Below are 18,219 nucleotides of genomic sequence, written 5' to 3' on the forward strand. Positions count from 1 at the left end.
CATGGCCAAAGGTCCTAAGGTAACACACCCCGAGTATGTTGATTTCAATAGTGATGAAGATGACTTGTTAGGTGATGATTTGCTTGGTGACAACTCTAGTGATGAATACTATGATAAAAGACCAATTAATCATGCTAATCAAGATAAAACGAGTGACAATGATGAAGAGAAGATTGAGGCTCTAACTAAAGAACTAAAAACTCTTAAGTTAGCTCATGACACTATCTTCGAAGATCACCGAGAACTTTTAAGAGCTCATGAGAAACTACGCTTTGAAAAGCTCAATCTTGAGCAAGAGCATGAGTTCTTAAAGGCAATCAATGATGATCTTCGCAAGAAAAGTTCTTCTTACATTGCCAAGCGTTTACTCTTATCCACTTACATGCCTCAAGTCAAGTCTAGTAACAAGAAAGATTCTTCCTCTAGTAGTAACAATGATCATGCTAAATCCAATATTGTTGTTTCTAGTAGTTCTCTTGATTCCACTAATGATTCTCTTAGCCAAGTTACACTTGAGCAAAAAAATAGCTTATTGAAGGGAATTATAGAGAAAGGAGTGTACAAGAGCCTTGCCGGGAGTAAGCAATTCGAGGAAATTGTGCGCAAGAAAGGAATGCACCGGAAGAATCGAGGTGTTGGTTTTGAACGAAAGTTCAATGCCAATGGAGTTGAATGGGAAGAAGATCAATAACCCAAGACGAAGTTTGTCCCTCAACAAGAGAAGTATACTTCTTTCAAGGGGACACAAGCTCAAGATGATCTTCCACCACAAGACTACGAGCAAAAAGGGAAGGACAAGCTTCAAGAGGAAATTGATGCATTTGAAGAAGCTGCAAAGACCTTAGTCAAGTGGATTCCCAAGACTACTTCAAGTTCCACTTCATCAAGTACAACTACAACTCCAAGGATTCCCATCAAGATGATGTGGATCCAAAAGAACAAGAACTAGAGAGTTCTTGAGGGTGACTCCGCCAACATACTTCACTCTTATCATTTTGGCAAGAACAAGTGCAATCAACTTCCACATCTTGCACTAGTTCAAGGAGTCACAAACCCTCTTGTTGGTAAGACAAGGGACAAGGTAACCTAAGAGTTTTCATGGACATCATCTTGTTTGTGCATCACTCTATGTCTATGGATATCCTTGTTTGTTCCTTGTGGGACTAACACATGTAGGTATTGAAAGTGCAATTCACTCAAATGGATAGCTCCAAGAGATCTACATAAACATTGAGCATCCACATCTTCAATATCTACATGAAGTCATCATCGACAAAACCCAAGGTTAGTTCATCCCTCTTAGGGGGGATATCACATCTAGGGGGAGCTTTACTCTAAGACTTGAGCTAAAGCAACTCTAAAGATGTGAACAAAACAATGCTTTATGTAAAAGTGGTAACCCCACTTGAGCTTAAACGATGAGTATGACCTATGATCAAGTGTTCTCACTTGACTCCTAAGTCAATATACTCATATATAGATGACCTAGTCATCGCAAATTGCTTGATAGATGCTAGAATTCGTTGTGCATGCCTTGCCACATATTTCATTTGCCATCTTATTGTGTGAGCATGCTGATTGCATATTTTACTCATTCGAGGACATCCACTTGTTGTTTTGACTGTTTGGCTTTATCCTCTTTTGCTAAGTGGATGGACAAGAATGCCTAAGAACCTCCTCTAGCTATCTATGATTTTCTCGTCTCAAACTCTATTCATGCTGCATCACAAAATTTGATCAAGTCAGATTCGAACCACTCTGTGTGAGGAGCGCTCGGAGTCCCCGATTCGTCATAGACTTAAACTTCCAAAACTTCTTTATGATTCTCGGGCTGACCGATACTCCACTTTCGGTCCTGCCGAGATCATTAAGTTGATCTAGGTTTTCGATCTCGGTGCAACCGATTTGAACCTTTCGGTCACACCGAGTTTCAGTAACTGCATGCAGTTATGAATCTCGGTGCCACCGAGTTGTTCCACTCGGTCACACCGACAGGGTCGGGCTATATATAGTCACAGGAAAAATTTGGAAATTTCTCCGAACCCCTTCGCCCGCGCGATAGCCTGCTCTGCCCTCGAGGTCTCCGGATCGTCTTCTCGCCGCCAGCAGCCTCCTGTCACTGGTCTCCACCGCCGTCAATGGGAAATCTGCCCCGCCGTTGCCACCGTAGCAAGTCCCCGCCGAACTAGGGTATGGACTTGATTTTTTGTGCTATTCCTCGATCTGATTCCTAGCACATTGTGATCATACTGCTTCTAGCCACGTTTGATAAACTACTATCCAGTCAAAACGCTCATAGATTAGGTTTGATTCGAAAATTCTAGGTTTAGGTTTCCGCCGAAACCATCTCGGACCCACCGAGTTGAAAAACTCGGTCCCACCGATGTGGCTTATGCCATTGCACAAGTGAGACTCGGTCTGACCGAGAATTACTTATCGGTGTGACCGATTTTGGAACTCTGTGAAACCCTAGCAGTCTCGGTGCCACCGAACTGTGACTCGGTCCTACCGAGTTCACTATTTTAGGTTCCAAAACTGCTTCAGTATCACCGAGTTTGAAAATCGGTAGATCCGAGATGATTTCAGTGGGAAACTAAAACTAAGTTTTTGGATCATTCTTTTTGCAAAAATCTCTGCATTTTGTGATGCTCATCCACTATATCTCCTCTATAATCTATTCACAGGGTCAGCAGTCAATTTGCATCTTGTCAGACCAGAGTGACAGCCAAAACTTGTCAGAGCAGCAAGTGCAGTTGAGTGAGGGCACTAGCCCCTCAAGTTCCTCAGATGTTGGCAGCAGGAGCACACCTGGCAACCTGCCTAAAGCTGCCACTAGACAAAGGAAGAAGAAAACCTCAGATTCTGAAGATGAGGACTATGTGGCAGAGGAAGAGGCCACTTCCAAGAGAATTGAGACAGCTCAAGGCACTAAGCTAGGCTTGAAAATCAAGAGGCCAGCAGGCATGCAGCCCACGTCAAAGGCTAGAGCCTCAACTGAGAAGCCTACTCCCATTGAGCCCGTTGCAGCTGAGGGCAAGAAAAGGAAGGAGAGGGTGAAAAAGACTGTGGCTAGGGTGCTTGGCAAGGCCTCCATCATGGTAGAAGAGGATGAGGAAGAAGAGGCAGCTGCACCAGCGCCCAAGGCAGCCAAACTTATGGGAGATTCCATAAGGTCAGGGGGAGCTGCATCCAAGCCCAAGGAAGCACCTAAGGCTGCATCTAAGCCTAAGAGTGTACCAAAGAGAAACACAAGAAGCATACCAGCCACTGAGAAGAACAAGGCCCCAGTGCCTGAGACTGTTGCTGAGGATGAGGAAGAGAATGTCCTTCGGAAGCTCAAGCCCAAGATCCCATACCACAACGATGCTCATCTTGTGGCTGAGGATATGAAGCTCAGGAGAGAATCAGGGCTCAGGAAATGGAGAGAAGCAGATCCATACGCTTCTAGGAGAAGGACTGCAGTGGACTACAGGTAACCAAGGAGCAGCAGGATTTCTATGAGACAGTGCTACTTGACAAGTAGCCAATTGTATGTGACATGAGATGGGTCGATTGGACCTATATCAAGGACAATGAAGAGTACTACCCAGGAGTTCAGGACAGCTTCAGAGCGTGTGGAGTATAGGACTTTGTTGGGCAGAAGCTCACAAAGTGGAACGAGGAACTCATCATGCAGTTCTACTCCACAGCTCACTTTTATCCGGATGGCAGGATCACATGGATGTCAGAAGGTACAAGGTACCACTCTACTGTTGAGGAATGGGCAAAGCTAATCAATGCCCCAGAGGAGCAAGCAGATGACTTGGATATCTATGCCAAGAAGAAGATGGACCATAACTCCATGTCCAACATGTACAAGGAGATTCCGAATGAAGCACTCGACACGTTCAAGTTTGGCTCAGTGCATTATCTGCTAACAGGATTGCCTACGATCAACTGGATCCTTAGGCACACCCTTCTGCCCAAGTCTGGAGATCACAAGATGATCAGAGGTCACGCGATCAACTTGCTTCATGTTTTTGACGTGCCTCAAAAATTCAAAGTCATGAGCCTCATAGTGGAAACGATCAAAAGGACTGCGGCAGATCAGAAGAGGAGCTGTGGATATGGCCCTCAGATTCAGGAGCTCATCAACTCCAAGATGGGCACGGGCGTATATTTGTTGGATAAGGAACACCTGCCCATCCGTCCAGATTTTGAGAACAATGAAGTTGTGATGACAGAGAATGAGCCATCGTCTTCACAAGCATATGCAAAGAAGGAGAAGGCGAGGAAGGAGAAAGCTGCCAGGATGCCTACTCAAGCAAAGGCATCTGAATACTTCTTGAAGACTAAACAAGAGCAGCTTGGTTACTTGATTGCATCCACGCTGAGAATTGAGCAAAGTCTGGCCAACCTCACTAAGAATCAGCAGAGCCTAGAGAGGATCATGGAACAGAAGTTCTATGACTTGGATGTCAAAGTAACGGAAGTTCAGTCTATAGTGGAGCAGCTCCAGGAGGACATGAATGAGAGGAGAGGCAGGACCACGACTCATGCTTTTTCTAGAGTGCCACGAGGCCCGAGGTCGTCTGCCGTGCCAGTTGCTGACACCAGAGCCACTACTTCAGCACCAGCTACAGCCTCAGCTCCAGCGTCTACTTCAGCTCAAACTCCAGCGACTACTTCAACATCTACAGAAGCCTTCGTCCTTGGAGTGATCCGGACTCCACCACCACCTGAAGATCAAGCCTGAGCGTCGATCTAGTGCTATGCATTTTCTAGGAACTTTTTGGTAACTTGTTGCCAAAGGGGGAGAAGATGTATAGATCATAGGCTTCGAGAGAGAGAGTGTTGCTTTTCTCTCTTGCTTTATTTGGTGGTTTTTCGAACCTTTTCTGCTTTTGAGTGCTTGATACTACATCATTATTTGTGAGACATCGATGATCATGTGTTTGATCATAAGCTACACTTAATCTTTGCTTAATGCTTGCTTAAATATTATCATTCTATCTATCGTTTGTGATCATTCACTATTCTTGGTGATGAGTGCATGTATTTCATTCTTATCATTTTGAGCGCTCCACCAAGATGTATGTGACATCGAAGAGTAACCCATGACTCTAACTCTTTGTGCATTTGCAGTCCAAAGCAAATTTTAAATATGCACAAATTTAGGGGGAGCTCTTATCACATACTTCTCAAAGCGACGATATACTTCATGCTTATTATCATTTGTCGAAGCTTTTATCTATATGTTGTCATCAATTACCAAAAAGGGGGAGATTGAAAGTGCAACTATCCCTAGGTGGTTTTGGTAATTCATAACAACATATAGCTCATTGAGCTAATGCTATTCCAAGGTGATTATTCCAGGAAAGCTCAGTGATTGGCATGGCATGGATGTGAAAGTGGAACCCTCAAAACGCTAAGGACAAAGGATTGGCTCAAGCTCAAAAGCTCAAGACTCTTCATTTTATATTTTGGTGATCCAAGATCACATTGAGTCCATAGGAAAAGCCAATACTATCAAGGAGGGATGAGCTGTTGCTTAATGAGCCTCTTGCTTCATGTGCTTAATGATATGCTCCAAAACCCTCAACTACTTTCCCATATCCACATATGACCTAAACTCTAAGCCAAACTCGGTCCTACCGATTCTTCCTATCTGGCGCCACCGAGTTTCACTTGTCATTGGCCACTGCCAAACCCTAGCAATTCGGTTCTACCGATAAGGATCTCGGTCCCATCGAGATGGGGTTGCAAACTCTCTGTTTCCCTTTCGTAACTTTTCGGTCCCACCGAAAGAGCGAATCGGTCCCACCGAGATTGCAATGTAAACTCAGTGTTTCCCCTTTGTAACTTTTCAGTCTCACCGAGTTCCACTCGGTCTCACCGAAAGAGCAAATCGGTCCCACCGAGTTTGCCTGACCAACTCTCTGGTTAGCTAATTACCAAATTCGGTCTCACCGAGTTTGTGTAATCGGTCTCACCGAGATTAAGTTATGCCCAAACCCTAACCGAATCGGTCCTACCGAGTTGCATGTCAGTCCCACCGAAATTCCTAACGGTCACTAGGTTTACTACTTCGGTCAGACCGAGTTTTCTGATTCGGTCCCACCGAGATTGGTAAATTATGTGTAACGGTTGGATTTTGTGTGGAGGCTATATATACCCCTCCACCTCCTTCTCATTCGATGAGAGAGCCATCAGAACACACACACCATTCCTACTCATATGTTCTGAGAGAAAACCACCTAGTCATGTGTTGAGATCAAGACATTCCATTCCTACCATATGAATCTTGATCTCTAGCCTTCCCAAGTTGCTTTCCACTCAAATATTCTTTCCACCAAATCCAAATCCTATGAGAGAGAGTTGAGTGTTGGGGAGACTATCACTTGAAGCACAAGAGCAAGGAGTTCATTACCTACACACCATTTGTTACTTCTTGGAGAGTGGTGTCTCCTAGATTGGCTAGGTGTCACTTGGGAGCCTCCGACAAGATTGTGGAGTTGAACCAAGGAGTTTGTAAGGGCAAGGAGATCGCCTACTTCATGAAGATCTACCGCTAGTGAGGCAAGTCCTTCGTGGGCGATGGCCATGGTGGGATAGACAAGGTTGCTTCTTCGTGGACCCTTTGTGGGTGGTTGCTTCTTCGTGGACCCTTCGTTGGTGGAGCCCTGTGTGGACTCGCGCAACTGTTGCCCTTGGGTGGAGCCCTGTGTGGACTCGCGCAACCGTTACCCTTCGTGGGTTGAAGTCTCCATCAACGTGGATGTAGGATAGCACCACCTATCCGAACCACGGGAAAAACATCCGTGTCTAATTGCGTTTGAATTCTCCAAACCCTTCCCTTTACATTCTTGCAAGTTGCATGCCTTACTTTCCGCTGCCAATATACTCTTTGCATGCTTGCTTGTATTGTGTGATGATTGCTTGACTTATCCTAAAATAGCTAAAATCTGCCAAGAACTAAAATTGGGAAAAGGTTAAGTTTTTATTTGGTCAAGTAGTCTAATCACCCCCCCTCTAGACATACTTTCGATCCTACAGATGGCGGTGCACGCACAGATGGCAGCCAACCGAAGAGATAACGGAAGGACCGGCGCCCGACCGTGCTCCGCACCCTCAAGGAGGAAGTTACTGAAGTGGACTCCGACGGGAATCCAACGGCGCCTGAATGAATAGTCAAGGGGTACTCACTTTAGCTCGGGTGCATTCTCCGGAGCACCGTCTCGATCAACACCGAGAACCTGAGGCATCCTGACCGAGGGAATTTGTGCAACCTCCTCTTCACAAAGCTGCACGAACGATACAAGTTCCCCGCTGAATTTGAAAACACAAGCCTCAAAGGGAATAAAGTGAACAATGCTGCCCTCACGAAGATGAGCAAGGCCCTGTCTACTTGGAAAAGCAATGTGAAGAGAATGATCGAGAAAGGTGAGAGTTATGAGAAGATCAAGGAGAAAAATCCTTCGATCACCGAAGATGACTACAGTGACTTCAAGATCAATTGCTCGAGCACTGCAAACTCCGAATCAAGTAAGTGGGGGAAAGAAATGCGGGAGCTGAACTTAGGGGAACACACACTCGGTCCCGGCGGTTACAGAGTGGCGGAGCCTATATGGGACAAGGAGGAGGCGGACCGTGTCGTGCAAGGCCTACCGCCCCTCTTCGATAAATACGGTGACAAGCGGACCAGGAACTTTGTCAGGGCCCGGTACAGGAAGGACCCGAAAACAAAGGAGCTTACCACGGATCCGAAGACCAGGGCGCTTGAGCTTGTTCTGGTAAGGAATACACCCCCGCGTAATTAGCTCCATATGGTTGCATTCTAATTAATGAAGCCAAATTTCTAAATGGCTCACATTCCTTCCGCAGGTGACTGAAAGCAGTAGCGCGGGGTCGACTAAGAGCAACCCTTGGGACACCACTCTAAATAGGGCGTTGAATGTAATGAAGAAAAAGGATAAGCTCAGTAAGCCGACGTCAGCTGGTCGTGTGGCCAGCAAAGGCTTGTCGACAAAATGGTCGTCATACTATAACACTGCTGGGCGAAAGGAGAAAAAGACCAGCTCGGAAAGCCATGCGCGCGAGGTTCAAGAACTCAGGGCACAGGTGGCGCGGATTCCGGAGATTGTCCAAGACCAAGTGCAACAACAACTCGGAGCGACGATCACCGCCATTGTTCCTACCTTGATCCAGGGGATTAGTGCGTGGATTGCGGGCGGCCAACAGGGGCCGCCCCCGATTCATAGCTTCACGGCCAGCAACTCGCAGAACGCGATGGCGGGGCCATTGGTGTCTCTGGCGGAGGCGGCATTGGTGTCTCCGACGCCGGCACGGAAGCTTAATGCACCCGGGTGTACGTCGGCCGGCACCTCTGCAGCAAGCGGCCCCTCCGTCAACTGCACGCCCGCCGTTGGCGGTGCCTCAACATTAGCCGAGCTCGACACCATCATCACGGTAACTAATTAAGCCTCTCTCGGCCGAGGACTTCATCTCCTTGCCTTTGACTGGGCATCCCTGACGCCCTACATGTTTTCGCAGGGCGCCGCCGATGTTCCGTGCACTCTCCTGCACTTCGTGAACAACAAGTTGGTCAATGTCGCCAAGGGAAAAATCATTCAACTGGGCAACCCCTTGTTCCACGGTACCCAGATGCCACCCAACTTGTTTAGGGTTCAACTGGTTCGGGTGCTGCCAGGCTGCGACGAGTTGTTTCCTCCGATTCGACCCGTCGGGGCCGACGATGATGACGTGATGACCCTCAGCGCCTGCCTGAGCTGGCCCCTACTTTGGACGAAGAGCCAGATTCATTTGGGGGCGGGGGACACCACCCCAAAGACAACACCGCCAGTCGTGCCGGCGCCAAGTCGGCCCCATGGCAAGACCACCACAACGGTGCCATACATCCCTATGCCACTGGATCCGAACATGCATATGGCACAGGATCAGAACGACGACGACGACGATACATTTGCCAACGTCGATCAGTACTTTGCCGATCATGGGTACGGTGGCGACTTTATGGGGCCTCCTTCTCAAGAACCCAACCCAACAAAAGACGTGCGCGATCTAGCTGGTACCGCGGAGAAGCCAAGTTGCAACAGGCGTCGTCTGCAGTTCAGCTCTCAGGAGACGCCTCCAGCTGCTGACTTCACCGAGCCTCAAATAGGCGAGGTGCGAAATATGATCAGCCCCAACACACTCAAGAAGGCGGTCTGTGAGCAGAACTCGGTCCCATTACAGGAGAAGAAGAAGGCACGCAAAAGAAAGACTAACAAGGGTGCGGGCCAGCCGGCACCGAGTACGATCCGTGCTCAGGACGGGACACCTTCACCTGAGGATATCTCGAGGAGGGTGCATGTGGCGGGTAGGCCGATGCTACCGAGAAATATGCTCGATGCTGCAACCGGTGCTATGCGGAATCTGCATGACAGTGTTCTTTCTTTGGAGAAGCGGCGTCTCGGAGAAAAGGATGTGACATACCCGTTTTTCGCGGCCAAGGTGCCAGAGGGCAAGGGCTTTGTGGATAACTCCATCGGGGGTACGATCGTCCTGCGTTTTGATGACATCCACGCTATGTTGAACCTTCATCCGCTGCACTACACCTTCGTTCGGCTATTTTCGCTGAGTATGGAGATGCGGATCATTCGCGACAAGACCCCGAACATCGTGATAGTCGACCCCTTCTACATGCGTGCCAAGATCTTGGGTAGCGCTGGGGACCGGCAAGTCGCGAGTTCTTACCTCGAAGGCGTCATTCTGGCAAACCAAGATAAGGATAACTTCCTCGTGCCTTACTTTCCCGAGTAAGACCTCCCCTCAACCGCCCCGTAACATACGAATTCTTAGATTTCGATCGTTTTTATTTTAACATTCCATGTTTTCTGCAGTGACACACATTGCACGCTCATCCTCCTAAGCCCCAAATATTCCATGGCCACGTATTTCGACCCGGACTATCAGTCGAACGTAGACTACACAAATGTCAAGAAGGTTCTTGATGATGTTCTCCCCGGCTACGTCAAATCTGGAGGCACCTTCACCAGGCCTATTCGTAAGTACGGCAAGCACGTGTTCTCCCACAATACGACGTTCTGCTGCGTCAAGCAGCCGCCTGGCGGTCAGAAGGGTGCCTACTACGCCATCCATCACATGCGGGAGATCGTACGGGACCATCATCAACTTCTGCTACCGAGTAGACTCAAAGATTGGGCCGCGAGCGTGTCGGCAATCCAGGACGCGGACATCAGACAAGAATTCTTTCGCATCCAGTCGGAGTTTGCGGAAATCATCCATCAAGATGTCCTTCGTACCTCGGGGCAGTTCTACCTCAGAAATCAACTGTCCAACAGTGACATCGACACAATCCTACAAATGCAGGCTGACAACGCCCGTTGTTTCATGACTCCCACGATAGACGGCGGCTTCATCCACGCTCCGGTCCCTTGAGTCGAGTCGCAAGCAGTGATGCTGTGTCTAGTTCTGAAACATCGATTGGCTCATGTTGTAATTAAATTTTAATGAACTTGTAGTATGTCTCTTTGGTTTCGAGAGTCGTTCAACTTAGATGTAATCGATGCTATTAATGTCTTGCTTTTCTCTTCCGATCGTTCTGTTGCATACTTATATATTGCTTATGTATTGTCTGTGAATAGGTACTAACGTTTCGTCTGGCTACTGCATAGCGATGCCGTGGTATGTCGTGTACAAGGGTAAGGTTCCCGGAGTCTACGACTACTGGGAGGAGTGTCGGAGACAGGTTCAACGATTCAGCGGTAACAGTTACAAAGGGTACGCCACTAGGGCCGAGGCCGAATCTAGATACGCCCGCTATCTAGCGGGAGAGGGGAGGGAGCGTTGGAGGAACCGGATGAAGACGAGTTTCATCGTGATGATGCTCATCGTGATGACCGTAGCTCTCTTCTATGTGATGGTAGTTTAGATGATCGATATCGACTTGTAATGTGAAGACAAACTCTCTACTCGCGGTCTCGAGACTTGTAATATAATGTTCTATCTTTGTTCGGTCTTTTCAATTCGGAGACTAATATGATGAATTGTATTCGGAGACTAAAATGATGAATTGTATTCAGAGACTAATCTTCTATTGTATTTGCTGAATCTGTTGTTGATGTGTGTTGTCTATATTTTCTCCAATTATACATTTTGTAACCTGTGCAAAAAACAGAAAATTAAAAAATAAAAAAACCTAATATTCATACTAATGGCGCATCACATCATAGTGCGCCATTAGTATGCCAAAGGATACTAATGGCGCATCATTAAACAGTGCGCAATTAGTATGCTGAAGTTACTAATGGCGCATCCTGTTGTCGTGCGCCATTAGTATGCCAAAGCACCTGGGTATACATGGCCCCCTGGGAGGCATACTAATGGCGCACTATTGTATTACTAATGGCGCATCTGAGGTGCGCCATTAGTATACCAGATACTAATGGCGCACCAGTGGTGCGCCATTAGTAAAATATACTAATGGCGTGCTACTAATGGCGCACCACTAATGCGCCATTAATGGCCAAATTAGGTGCGCCATTAGTAGGCCTTTTCCTAGTAGTGCACTGTCATGATCACCATCGTCACCGGCGCGACTCCTTGATATCTATCGTAGCATCGTTGTCGTCTCGCCAATCTTATGCTTCCACGACTATCGCTACCGCTAAGTGATAAAGTAAAGCATTACAGGGCGATTGTATTGCATACAATAAAGCGACAACCATATGGCTCCTGCCAGTTGCCGATAACTCGGTTACAAAACATGATCATCTCATACAATAAAATTTAGCATCATGTCTTGACCATATCACATCACAACATGCCCTGCAAAAACAAGTTAGACGCCCTCTACTTTGTTGTTGCAAGTTTTACGTGGCTGCACGGGCTTAGCAAAAACCATTCTTACCTACGCATCAAAACCACAATGATAGTTTGTCAAGTTGGTGTTGTTTTAACTTTCGCAAGGACCGGGCGTAGCCACACTCGGTTCAACTAAAGTTGGAGACACTGACACCCGCTAGCCACCTATGTGCAAAGCACGTCGGTAGAACCAGTCTCGCGTAAGCGTACGCGTAGTGTCGGTCCGGGCCGCTTCATCCAACAATACCGGCGAACCAAAGTATGACATGTTGGTAAGTAGTATGACTTATATCGCCCACAACTCACTTGTGTTCTACTCATGCATATAACATCAACGCATAAAACCTGGCTCGGATGCCACTGTTAGGGAACGTAGTAATTTCAAAAAAATTCCTACGCACACGCAAGATCATGGTGATGCATAGCAACGAGAGGGGAGAGTGTTGTCCATGTACCCTCGTAGACCGAAAGCGGAAGCGTTAGCAGAACGCGGTTCATGTAGTCGTACGTCTTCACGACCTGACCGATCAAGTACCGAATGCACGGCACCTCCGAGTTCACCACACGTTCAGCCCGATGACGTCCCTCTAACTCCGATCCAGCCGAGTGTTGAGGGAGAGTTTCATCAGCACGACGGCATGGTGACGTTGTTGATGTTCTACTGACGCAGGGCTTCGCCTAAGCATCACTACAGTATTATCGAGGTGGACTATGGTGGAGTGGGGCACCGCACACGGCTGAGAGACGATCAACTTGATCAACTTCTTTCTAGAGGTGCCCCCCTGCGCCTGTATATAAAGGAGCAAGGGGGGGTGTGGCCGGCCAAGGGGAGAGGCGCGCCGGAGGAGTCCTACTCCCACCAGGAGTAGGACTCCCCCCCCTTTTCCTAGTTGGATTAGGACTTGGGAGGGAGGAAGAAGGAAAGAGGGTGGCCGGCCCCCTTTGCCCTAAACCAATTCGGTTTGGGCCTTGGGGGGCGCGCCCCACACTTCCCTTGTTTCCCTCCTTGTCCACTAAGGCCCATGTAGGCCCATTAAGCCCCCGGGGGGTTCCGGTAACCTCCTGGTACTCCCGTAAAATCCCGATTTCACCCGAAACACTTCTAAGATCCAAACATAGGCTTCCAATATATCAATCTTCATGTCTCGACCATTTCAAGACTCCTCGTCATGTCTGTGATCACATCCGGGACTCCGAACAACCTTCGGTACATCAAAAACATAAAACTCATAATATAACTGTCATTGTAGCGTTAAGCGTGCGGACCCTACGGGTTCGAGAACTATGTAGACATGACCGAGACACGTCTCCGGTCAATAACCAATAGTGGAACCTGGATGCTCATATTGGCTCCTACATATTCTACGAAGATCTTTATCGGTCAGACAGCATAACAACATACGTTGTTCCCTTTGTCATCGGTATGTTACTTGCCCGAGATTCGATCGTCGGTATCTCAATACCTAGTTCAATCTCGTTACCAACAAGTCTCTTTACTCGTTCCGTAATACATCATCCCGCAAAAAACTCATTAGTTGCAATGCTTGCAAGGCTTATGTGATGTGCATTACCGAGAGGGCCCAGAGATACCTCTCCGACAATTGGAGTGACGAATCCTAATCTCGAAATACGCCAACCCAACAAGTACCTTCGGAGACACCTGTAGAGCACCTTTATAATCACCCAGTTATGTTGTCATGTTTGGTAGCACACAAAGTGTTCCTCAGGTAAATGAGAGTTGCATAATCTCATAGTCATAGGAACATGTATAAGTCATGAAGAAAGCAATAGCAACAAACTAAACGATCAAGTGCTAAGCTAACGGAATGGGTCAAGTCAATCACATCATTCTCCTAATGATGTGATCCCGTTTAATCAAATGAAAACTCATGTCTATGGCTAGGAAACTTAACCATATTTGATTCAACAAGCTAGTCAAGTAGAGGCATACTAGTGACATACTATTTGTCTATGTATTCACACATGTATTATGTTTTTGGTTAATACAATTCTAGCATGAATAATAAACATTTATCATCATATAAGAAAATAAATAATAACTTTATTATTGCCTCTAGGGCATATTTGCTTCACCCGGCCCAACCACCCTCGTCCAAGTTGCAGTCCTGATAGTCGAAGAAATCGCAGAACCCTCATGGGCCCAGCCCATCCTCAATTTCCTGGTGAACAAAGAGCTGCCGACTGATGAGATCTCGGCCCGGCAAGTGCAACGCCAGGCGGCAGCCTACACCATAGTCAACAGAGAGCTTGTGAGGCGCAGTGTCACTGGTGTCTTCCAGCGCTGCATGGAGCCGGAGCAAGGCCAAGCGATTCTCAAAGACATCCATCAAGGCGAGTGTGGCCACCACGTGGCTTCAAGAGCACTTGTCGCCAAAGCCTTCCGCCATGGTTTTTTCTGGCCGACTAGTCTAGAAGACGCCAAGGACTTGGTCCAAAAATGCAAAGGGTGCTAGAAGTTCCATTCCAAGCCACATCAGTCGGCTTCTGCACTCAAGACTATTCCCATTGCCTGGCCCTTTGCCGTCTGGGGCCTGGACATGGTGGGACCATTCAAAACAGTGCGAGGTGCCGTGACTCATCACCTTGTCGCGGTGGACAAGTTCACCAAGTGAATAGAAGCCAAACCAATCAAGAAGCAGAATGCTCCAACAGATGTGACTTTCATCTCCAACATCACCATCCGGTATGGCATACCACACAACATCATCACCGAAAACGGCACAAACTTCCCCAAGGGTGCCTTGGCCCGTTTCTGCGCGACGCAGGGCATCCAACTGGACTTAGTGTCCGTTGCCCATCCGCAGTCAAACGACCAAGTAGAGCGAGCAAAAGGCCTCATCTTGTCCGGCATCAAGCCTCGACTGGTCGAGCCTCTAGAGCGTTCAGCCGGCTGCTAGCTCGATGAGCTGCCAGCCGTCCTTTGGAGCATGCGCACAACTCCAAACAAGTCAACCGGCTTCACGCCTTTCTTCCTCATCTACGGTGCGGAAGCCGTCATCCCAACGGAAATAGAATTCGACTCCCCCCGAGTCACCATGTACACCGAAGAGGAGGCAGAAGAAGCATGTCAAGACGGCGTCGATCTGCTAGAAGAAGGCCGGCTGTTGGAACTCAACCGGTCCGGCATCTACCAGCAGAGCCTGCGCCAGTACTACAATTGAAAGGTCAAGCCGAGATCTTTCCAGGAAGGAGACCTTGTGCTCCGGCTGATCCAGCGAACAGCCGGCCAGCACAAGCTCTTAGCGCCATGGGAAGGCCCCTTCATCATCAGTGAAGTGTTGGGAAACGACTCCTACTACCTGGTCGACGCTCAGAAGCCTCGAGCGCGCAAGAGGGACGATTCCGGCAAGGATACGGAGCGGCCATGGAATGCAAATCTCCTGCGAAGATTTTACAATTGATGCAGTATGTACCACGCTACCCTTTGTATTAAAGTATGAAGACTCCGGGGGCCCCGAGAAGAGCTCGAGGACTGCCCTCTTTTATCTATATGATAAGAATTATGCCTATGAGTATGTCATTTTTTGTTATACCGCCTGGCACCGGGATCGACTAGTCGGCCCGAGGACTTGCCGTCTTGTACTATGAAATGCTTCCTGCAGCCAGACAAGTAATGTGTGGCACTTAAGCCGTGTCCTGCCAGAAGCCGCAGCTCGCAGAGTGACTGGATGGCGGGTAGGAGTAAGGTAGAAAGGGTGCCCACATTAAAAATGGTTAAGGACACAAGAATGTGCATAGTTTAAGCCGGCTTCCCGCCTCTTACGACCGACTGTTGAGCAGCCGGCTCGCCGCGTTCTACATAACTTGCTAAAGAACTCTAAACGGCTAAGTACTTGCCTTCCCAAAGTAGCTAAGTACTTGACCCAGCAACAGTCCGCGGAGCGGCTGTCTGGTTGGCAAGACGGCGACCAAGGGAAGGCGGCAAAGGAAAAAGCCAAAGAGCAATAAGCAAGTAAAGGTAGAACTCGGAAAAATATTTACATAGCAAAGGCCCTTGGCCAATCTTCAACGGAAGTTCAAGATACACCCCGTGGGTGGAATTGTGCAAAATTAACAAGTTCACCGAGACTGTTAAGATAAAATGCAAGCGCGGTCCTAATTCTTTTCCAAAACTGTCGATTGGGTCCTAATTCTTTCAAAATGCACATCTGGATCCTAATTCTTTCTAAGTTGTTCACCCGAGGTCCTAATTTCGTCCGACTGCCGCTAACCAGCTCGCGTGGCGCTTTGACTGCCGCCACGTCGAGTCGAGGGCCCACGCGGGAGATTTCCCGCGGTTGGAGGTTGGGAATTTAAGCAGTTTGGCCCCTAGAGTTTATGCTTTCATCATTCCCCAGTCCCTAGGTCTTCTCCTCGCTCTCTCCCTCTCTTTGGCGCCGCGCCATCGCCGCCATGTGCGCCGCCGCTAGCTCGTCTGCCGTGAAGCACCGCGGGAAGAAGGCTGCCCAAGCGCCTCCTCCACCTCCGGCATTAGCCCTTTTCTCGCCGCCCATCTCATCATCGGCCCAAGCGGGTATGCTGCCGTTGGTACCATGCCCTAGCTGCCGCATTCGATCTACAATTCGTCTATTATCAAAATCATAGGCAAATCCAGGCAGGATTTTCTACAAGTGCCCCAACCACCATGTAAGATCTTCTACAAGTGCCCAATCGATTTTGATTTTTCTGTGTTTCTTTTTGGCTGATTTTTTTTACTCAATTTCTGTCAGATTCCACCAAATCCTTGCCAACATTATTATTGGGAAGATGGACCAGACAACTATTTTGATTTTTTGGTGAGAGGTGGATACGTCATCCCTGGATTGAGCAGTTTTGATTCGGCTGGTGTCATTGCAAGTGAAGAAACAGAGGTGCAAGTGAAGAAGCAGAGCACTGTTGAGACTGTGGTCTATGCAGAAGCAATGCAGAAGATGAATGAGCTCATTTTTCTCTGTAGGAGTATTCTCAGTGCACTTGTTGTACTGATTGTAGTAGTGGTGTATGTAGGATTTAAGAAGTGATGTGGTAGTATGATGTATCTAGTGTTCAATGCTTGTTGGTGTATCCAGATGTTGATCATGTACTGTTGCAATGAAATTGAACTAAAATTTGGCAGCATTTTGGTTGTTTTCTGTACTTTGGGAGCAATTTTTTACTAGCATTGACAGCACAAATAAACAGTAATATACAAGGCCTTTCTTTTACTAGTAATTGAACTTAAAAGCAGTCTGAAAGATAGATAGATGGATTCGGCATTACAAGGTCTTCAAGTTGTGCAACAAAAGTAGGAAATAGCATTACATTTCCATGGTTTGTGTGAAACCCAAAGCCACATCTCAGCATGAGGTTTCATTACAAACCATCTTGTTTCCTAAGCAAAAAAAAAACATCCTACACTACTTCTTTCCATAACAGCTTTGTAGTCTTCACTTCTGAATTGTTGGGGCTTTGTTCTCCTTAGTCTTTTTCACTTTCTTCCTTCTCTTCAAACCTAGTGTAGCAGTAGTATGGCTTCTTCGAGGTGGCAGGGCATCTCTGCAGTTTGCAATGAACTGGCTTTCTGGTAGAGGAGCTGGCACTGCTGTTTGAGATTGTTGAGTAGCTATAGCCTACAAACCAACCAAACATTTAGTTAGTAATGTAGGTGAATTTCTGGAAGAACAGATGGCATTGCATTTATTAACCTTGCATTTGAATAAAAATCTCTCACTTGGTCCTGTAAAATCTCAATCACAGTAGATGAAGCAAGATCATAAGTCATAGAAGAAGATATCATATTGGATGTACTTCTGCCCACTTGTGGACATGCCTTTTTCTGCAAAAAAAATCAGAAATGTTGTTGAGCATTGCAATTTCAGAAATCTGTCAACATTTGAGGGAAACATTTAAGGGAAATGCACCTTGCAACTGGGCCTTCTCTTGACTGGCAGCATACCCGCTTGGGCCGGCGATGAGATGGGCGGCGAGAAAAGGGCTAATGCCGGAGGTGGAGGAGGCGCTTGGGCAGCCTTCTTCCTGCGGTGCTTCATGGCAGACGAACTAGCGGCGGCGGACATGGCGGCGACGGCGCGGCGCCAGAGAGAGGGAGAGAGCGAGCAGAAGACCTAGGGACTGGGGAATGATGAAAGCATAAACTCCAGGGGCCAAACTGCTTAAATTCCCAACCTCCAACCGCGGGAAATCTCCCGCGTGGGCCCTCGAGTCGACGTGGCGGCGGTCAAAGCGCCATGCGAGCTGGTCAGCGGCGGTCAGATGAAATTAGGACATCGGGTGAACAACTTAGAAAGAATTAGGATCCAGATGTGCATTTTGAAAGAATTAGGACGCAATCGATACTTTTGGAAAAGAATTAGG

This window comes from Triticum urartu, chromosome 3, assembly GCF_003073215.2.
Source record: "Triticum urartu cultivar G1812 chromosome 3, Tu2.1, whole genome shotgun sequence".
NCBI classification, from domain to species: domain Eukaryota; kingdom Viridiplantae; phylum Streptophyta; class Magnoliopsida; order Poales; family Poaceae; genus Triticum; species Triticum urartu.